General features: G+C 32.9%; 1 protein-coding gene across 4 annotated transcripts in view; it reads left to right on the forward strand.

Moving 5' to 3' along the window:
- The window catches only part of LOC118744682, a 31,620-nt gene that overhangs the window by 17,879 nt on the left and 5,294 nt on the right, over positions 1-8,447 (forward strand). The window lies entirely within an intron of this gene.

The raw sequence follows: 8,447 nt of genomic DNA on the forward strand, positions 1-8,447 counted from the left end.
ACACGACTCCTCGTTCTTTCTCTCGTTCTGCTTTGCGTACGTGACAGGAGTATATATAAAATTTAGTGAGTGCTTTATATTATAAGTTATTATTAGTAGTAGTATTAAGCTAAAAGTTATATTTCGTGTTTGTTACATATGTATGTACATTAGGGTGGCCAGATGCGCTGATTTAATCAGTACATGTGCTGATTTTTTTCTATTGTACTGATTTTTAAGAGCCCGAAATCAGTACGCAAAATCAACTGATTTTTTGAGTTTGTACTGATTTTTACATTTAATAAATACTTTTGTAAATTGGTGTGATTGACATTTACTTGAGGTTTACAGGTTCAAAACAATGGTTTTTGACAACTCATACTTGTGAGCAGATTGAGGGCATTAATTAAATTTAAACCATTATTAAAAAGATGCCAGCTTGCAATTGTTTCGTTTCCTAGGATTTCGCAAAATAACAAACTATTTGGATTCAACCCAACCCTATTTGCAATCACACAGGATTTACAGGAAAAGCTGGTTTCGCCATTAATAAATCTTATGAAAGGTGGTGGTGAGTTAATCATATATTAAGTACACTGAGAAGATGACAATAAGAGATAATCTTTTGATTATAATTAAACATCCACTGAGAAATCGGCTGTCAGTTTTTCAAACTTAAGACGACTACTGCTACGGTGCAATGTAAGTTCTAAAAATTTGGAAAAGGTGCAAACTACCGACTCTTGGACATGATATATGTAGCTTTACTTTGATTTTTGATGTTCGACCACCTGTAATTTTACTTGCACATACACATTTCACACTATTCAATTTCATTCGTAATAGAGAATGTTAAACTATTTTGGTCTTCCATCGAATTCTTTTATAACCTGCAACGGTATAATGAGATAAATAAAATAAAAAAATTTTCACTAATACCACAACTAAAACACGGTTTACATCACGTCAGATACGATCGATTTGCGTTCCATCAACTATTGTGTCGATTAAAATTATTCAAAGGACCATTTCCTTCCTTCGATAAAAGTGAATTTGGAAAATATTTTAAAATTCCTTCAACGTGCACTAAAACGTTTTCTTCACTTGTAACCGATGGAGTGTCGGTATCTTTTTCGATGGAAAAGAAAATACAAAATGAAACCAAAGGCAAAAAAAGAAAACTGAAACCAAATGAAACCGATTGTGAAGGTAATCTAATAAAAATACGCGGAACAAAATACGACAACAAGATTGGGCTAGATCCTGGGTGTCGGCTCATTTTAGCTGGCATCCAGAACAATGTTCCTGTGAAAATCAAAAATTCGTTCTATCAACACCTTTCTGGTTTCTATTCTCGCAAAATAAAACTACATAAACACACGAAAGATTTCACCACAAAATCAGAATTGTCTGCGAATTCGTCAAATTTTTAAGAATATTAAGGGTATTCATCAAACCTTATAAATGCATTGTAAACCGTATAAACTTATAATTGTGTAAACCTTATAAATGAACTGTCAAAATTTGTATGGAAACTCGTTTACACATTTCTGATAAATTTATCCAGCGATTTCACTGAATAAACTTGATAAACTGAAGACAATGCAACTCTGTCGCAACTCTAGCTATGTTTTCTTAGGCAATAATCGGGATCCGAATACAAATTTTGCACGCAAATTCAACAACGATATGATCCTGATAGAGATCTGGTTCAATTATTATCCCGTCTGTTTGTTTTGTTTCACTGATAATTCGCAAAGTTTGGTAGCCGTGACAAATGAATTCATACACAAACAGACATTCTGCCATTGTTTCTTTTAACTTGCTTCAAATAAATAGCCTTTATGTTATATGTACATTTATTTAAATAGATATCTCGTAAATATAATTTTTTCCAATTTAGTGAGGTAGTTTCTATAATTTCTTTATCCCCGTGCTAGTAGTATAAAGTTAGTGACACTGCGCTTTATAACCAAAGAAAACACGCCTATTGTCGCATGTGTAAGCGAAAAGAGAGTGTGGGTCGTTCATGTAACAGAGTGCATAAACTTATAAGATTATCTGCTTGATAAAGTTATCGGTTTAGATGAATACCACTATTGTAAATTTGAGCTTGAAATTCTGGAGCAAAAACAAAAAATATTCTCGCAAAGAAAGGTGGCTCGGCTGAAGCTGAACAAATACATTTGCCGACAAAAAGCCTGCAACAAAATTGCGCAACAACTGGTACCAAACAAAGAAGAGAAAACGTTAATCTGCATCGGATCAACAGAGTTTGCTTCAAACTCACAAATGCGCGGATATAGGCGTACAAATCGGTTATTAATCGCAGCACTAAAACAACGGCAAGCAGATATTCTGATGGTTAATGAATTCAGAACAACCAAACTTTGCGCAAAATGTTACAACGTAAACCTGACGTCCAAATCGCCACACAGGTACCAGTTTTGTCCAAACTGCCGTACATGCTGGAATCGGGACGTCAATGCTGGGAAAAACATTCTCTATCTGGGAGAATGTATCATTAACCAAGAACAAAAACACGACAATTTTCACAAATAAGATGTCATTATTTCATTTATGGCGAAAAATATGTACATCTGACTGGCAACAGTTTAAGTGCGCTTAGAAAAGAGATGGACTTAATGACATACTAATTAAGAGATTGCGTAGAAAAATAAATTTGACTTAAAGAAATAAATGTTGCGTAATATATTACGTAATATATATATATATATATATATATTACCAAATTCAAACTTGAAAAGGAATCAATATGATTTTTGGTTAATATTAACAATACCTTGGTTGATGTTTTCAACAATGATTTGGTAATATTAACCACACTTTAGTTTACATTAACCAAACTTTTTATTGTCGATTTTTTTCGTTTTAATGGGCTTATGTTCTGCACTTCACATATGCTTTTTCATAATTCGGAGACACAAAACAAACATTTTTATTATCATTTTAACAAGTTGCCTTTGCAGATATTTGAAACCGCATCTTCTGAATGTTCCCAGCAAACATTGAGGTTAGTTGCCGATAAGAGAATGATTGGAGAACTAGCCACATTCTCCAATCTCAAACGTTAGAGAACGACTCGAAAAACTATCGAGAATCATAGCGATCTCAACAAAAATGGGACATATGTAGTTCTCGACTCGAGAAAATATTAATTCTCTAATCGAATTCGTTTGTTGATCTCTAATGGGATTCGATTCGAATGTGAATTTCAAAATGCGATTTTGCTTTGTTTGTAATATTTGTATTAACTGTATTTGCATTAAAATAATAATGAATTATTTGAACTTAAAGATAATTTATTATTCATTCAGTTGGAATATTGCTTATTTACATTTATTTGAATTTGCGTTGTTTCTCTTATCGTTCTCGAATCGAATTATAATGTAGTTATCTAACTTCGTCATCAACTCGAGACCGATTAGAGAAGTACCCTAGTTATCATGTGGAAATTCAAATTTCTCTAACGTTAGAGACTGTGTTTGCTGGGTTAGCGAATAACAGCAAGCATCTCTGAACTCTCAGCTACAGCCGCTTTATAAATCTACCTTCAAATGTTCAACTTGAAAAACAAAAAAAAAAATGTATAAAAATTATGTGCCGCGCTGACGGCATTCGTACTCTCGAACCCGCTGGAAGCCAACAAATAACAGCAACCACCTCTGCTCGTTCAGCCACTGCCATACATATGAATTTGTTCTCAAATGTCCAACTTGAATCACATTTCTTACAATCGGCTTATTAACCATGAAAAAATCAAGCCATAACTTGGTTGAAAAAACCATTGTGCTTTTGGCTCAGTGCAGCTATCCCCTCGCTATTGTCGCCAAATTGCCGCTGAGCTGTTCCTTGCGGCCAGCGTTGCCACTTGAGATATTTTAAGGTACCAAAAAGCCTACCAAATCAGTTTGCAAACTACCAAAACATTTTTTATCAATAAAACGAGATTTTATTAAATTTACAGGTTTTGCAGATTAACAGTAGGTATAAATTAAAATACCAAATAATATGGTTTACTGTGCTACAGTTGGTTATCCATTCATGCAATACTTGAAGTTTACATAAAATAAATGCGAGCGTTTAAATAAATTAATTAACGTATCGTATAAAAACAGTTATAAGCATTGTATATTGTTTTGATATTAATTCAATTCATATCAAACATTTTGATGTATAAAACAACAAATTCAGACATTTTATGCGTTTAAATAAAAGTTAGGTTGTTCACACTTGCTTGGTTATCGGGTTATCTGGTTATGTGGTTATATTTTTTATTCAGTTTACAACAATAAAATACACTACAGAATAATAATTTTTAACCAGATAACCTGATAACCAAGCAAGTGTGAACAACCTAAGTATCAAAAATATTGTACACAAAACGTTTGTAAAAAAAACGTACCGAGTATATCGAGCCCTAACCGCCAAAATAACGTAAGCGACACTTTTTTCAAAATTTTCCTTTTGATGCAGAAATATTCCTAGAGCATCTAGATGCATTTCTGCATCAAAAAGAAAATTTTGAAAAAAATGTCGCTTACGTTATTTTGGCGGTTAGGGCTCGATATATATCGACATATTTCCCAAATTTTATTTTTGATGCAGAAATATTCCTAGAGCATCTTCAAAAACTATAATTAGAAACTAAAAATTATATTTCGGGCATTCCAAAGTGACGGGTGGGATATTTTAACTCGCTTTTGCTCAAACTTTTAGTAAATTCTCTTTAACCGTTGATTTGACAAGTGTCAAACTGTTAACACTTGAAGTCAGATATCAGTTTAATACGAAACTGATAAAGTATAAAATTTAATCATATAATTTGAACAGAAACTTAAAATTTTCCAAGCGTGACGGGTGGGACAACGATGACACCCGCTTCTCTGAGTTATTGGATTCGTTTCCCAATTTTAGACACACTATAAATATTTCGTTTATAGCGGCTCTCTCGAATATACTTAGTAGCATGATAAAAATATAGCAAGGTAGAACCGTTCTCTCAATTTGTCGGCCATGATTTTTTTTTAAGTTTGCCAAAATTTTAAAATTATATAAAAGTGAAAATAAAAAAATGAAATTGTTCGAAATTTTTGTTGCTTGAGATTGAAAATGAAAATGTGTGTGTGAGTTTGTGAGTAAATTTAAAAATTAAATTGTTTGGAAACGTCAAGAATTTTAAAAGTGACTCTCAGCGGTTCTACCTTACTATATTTTTTTTTACATGCTTAGTAGAATGTTAAGAACCATTGTATGCTTTACTGTCATTATTATATTTTAATATTAAAAAAAAAAAACTTTTTTTTGCTTGGGGCGGGTGGGACAACATTTTGTGACGGGTGGGACGAGTTACCTTTGAGGACACAGCTCGTGAGTAAAATGAACACTGCTGATTTGATGTGAATATTTATTACATGTTTAATAGGGGAACCTCATTTAAAAATCGGAAACTTAAGAATTTGTATGTTACGTTAAAAAAATACATATACACCTATAACTTCTTACCATAAATGTGTTTTTCTAATAACTTACCACCATTGTAAAGCTCATGAATTGTTATTTCTTTTTGGTTAATTATTTTTGGCATTGCCACCTTTAGTAGATGAGGAATGCCTTGAAAACTTGATGCCAGCATATTACAGTATGTTATATAGGCATTTATAACAATAAAAAATATATTATATATGCAATTATAGCAACAAAAAAATCTATTTCAATAGATTTATTCTACCTGCTTTACTGTTTTGTTTAGATGTAAACACAATTTATTTATTTATTTTTATTTATCTGAGGTGTCGTCTTCGCTGAAATGGACGATTTTTTTGAGAAAAGGCATTCATTCGCTTTCAGACTAAAACTGTTAAAAACCCACAACCGACTGAAAATTAATGAAAATATTATCACGGATAAAAAAAATCTCTATGTTAATCAAACTCTTCATTTACCAACAGTTAGTAGAATCTAATCAGCGAACATTTTTCAATCTCTCCTACACCGTCACATGTCAGTGTTCTTGACAAACATTCTCATTAGTTGAATGGACTCCCTGATCAGAGAACTGGTCGAAACGTTTCAGCATATGGACAGCAAGTTGATCGTAAATGCTGACAATGCGATTTAAGCTCAATGAATTAAGCGTATGTGAATATTTTTGTTTGCATGTACATATGTATGTATGTATCTAAGATTGTATAAAGCAAATTCAGTTTTATTTCAGCTGTAACTTATTTTGAGTTTATTACTTTTCGCACGTGTTCGTTATATTTTAATTTTATGTCGAATAATGCCTCTTGATGTTAATGTACAAATAAATATGTATTTTTGTACTCAGGTCTTAAACCTTTTAACAAATTTTGTCACTAATGTGAGATATGCATATCTAAGTACATATATTGCAAATGAGTGAGGTTTCTATTTTTTTTTTTTTTTGTAGATTGGCGCTTACGCATATGTTAGTGTTTGGCCGAGTTTCTCCTCCGTTTTGTGGCGTGCGCCTTGATGTTGCCACACAAAGGGGAGGGACCTACAGTTTTACGCTGACTCCGAACGGCGATTGTGTTTTTGTGAGAAGCTGTTTTTCATGGCAGAAATACACTCGGAGGTTTGCCATTGCCTGCCGAGCGGCGACACCCACAGGTTATACCATCCAGCACGCAAGTAACGCATTGAATCGTGCAGTTTACCTGGCGGGTTTGCAGAACATACACCGCGAAGCAGCCGCATCCGCAACCACTACCCAATGCGAAAACAACCCTAGGCTCAACTTGTGGATGAGTTAAAATATGCTGATTATTTAGGTTCAACTTATTACCCAATGCATAGTTGCCCACTAACATTTATCAACAATAAAATGTAGTAAATTTAATACAGCACACTTTTTCAGGACAGCGAATTGAATCGATATGACCAAGAATTTATAAATTCATTCTTTTCATAATTTTATTTCTCCCGTTTTTATTTGTTTCAAACAACCTTGAACTATGCGCTGGCGCAACGTTCGTAGTCATCCTGACATGCATACGTTTAGTATTTCATTTTCTCAATTTCTTTTGGTATTATTTTTGTTCCTGCACGAGCACAACTATCTACATACATTCCAAAGTCAGACTTACCATAACCAGCAGCAAGTAATAGCTGCGATGAGCCAAAGTATCGAGCTAAAATAAAAAAGTCAGTGACTCGGGCAGAAGAGCGTTGCGAATGATAGGTGGAAAGGAGTTACGATGGCAGCATCTCTGTAAGCTAATACCTTCTTTATTTATGTAGGTACATATGTACATACAGTCAGCGTCAAAAATATGCATGCCCTGACGTTTTGACGAATTTATTTACTTATATTTTCCATAATTAATGGATAGGACAGTGTTATCAATTTTTATGGATATCACATCCATAGTGTTTTCTCCGTGTTCCAATTCCTCTTTTTTACCTCCCTTTTATTAGCTCGGGATGTAACTATGTAATATTGATGCGCCTAAAAGATGCAGCGATTTCTGTTCTCAAGTTACATACCTGATGACAGTACGAATGGAAATTATAATAGCGAGGTTTTAGTTTTTTAAACTATAATTTTTTTTATTACCTCTTACCTTCCTTTTATTAGCTCGGGATGTAACTATGTAATATTGATGCGCCTAAAAGATGCAGCGATTTGTATTCTGAAGTTACTGTACGAATGGCAATTATAATAGGGAGGTTTTAGTTTTTTAAACTATAATTTTGTATAAAAATATAGTGCATTCACATCAAAAACCACAAGAACAAATTTTTTCAATTAAATATAAATAGAACTCGAGGGAAACTGCACGAAATACCAAGAAATTTTCAGCGAAATTTTAAATTTTTCAATTCGATTTCTTTAAACAAATTTCAGTATGCAGTTGTGTAGCCCATGCAATTTTAGTGCAAGTTAAAAGTCGCTAAAGATTACCGTTGATTTTTGAGTATTTATTTTTTGTTGAGGGTGTTGCGCATTTCCTTTCATATAACACATGAACACAATAATTTTTATATGAATGAAGGTACGCAACACCCTCGGAGAAAAAAATTATCAAATCTCAACGGTAATTTTTGGCGACTTGAAACTTTTCACTTCACTACAAAATTTTTCTAAGAAATCGAATTAGAAAATTTCGATGAAAACTTCTTGGTATTCCTTGCAGTTTCCCTCGAGTTCTGTATGAAGTTGAAAGAATTGATTTTTGTGGTTTTTGATGTGAGTGCCCTATATTTTTATACAAAAAAAAAAAATTGGTATGGAAAATATAAGTAAATAAAATCGTCAAAACGTCAGGGCATGCATATTTTTGACGCTGACTGTATGTACATATGTACATAAATATAGAGGATATTAGCTTTCACAGACGTTCTATATGAAATTAAAAAAAAAAATGATTCTTGTGTTTTTTGTCATTGAATAAACTATATTTTTATATAGAAATAAGAAA

The sequence above is a fragment of the Rhagoletis pomonella genome, unplaced genomic scaffold (genome assembly GCF_013731165.1).
Source record: "Rhagoletis pomonella isolate Grant_MI unplaced genomic scaffold, Rhpom_1.0 Rhpom_scaffold_00008, whole genome shotgun sequence".
In the NCBI taxonomy this organism is placed as follows: domain Eukaryota; kingdom Metazoa; phylum Arthropoda; class Insecta; order Diptera; family Tephritidae; genus Rhagoletis; species Rhagoletis pomonella.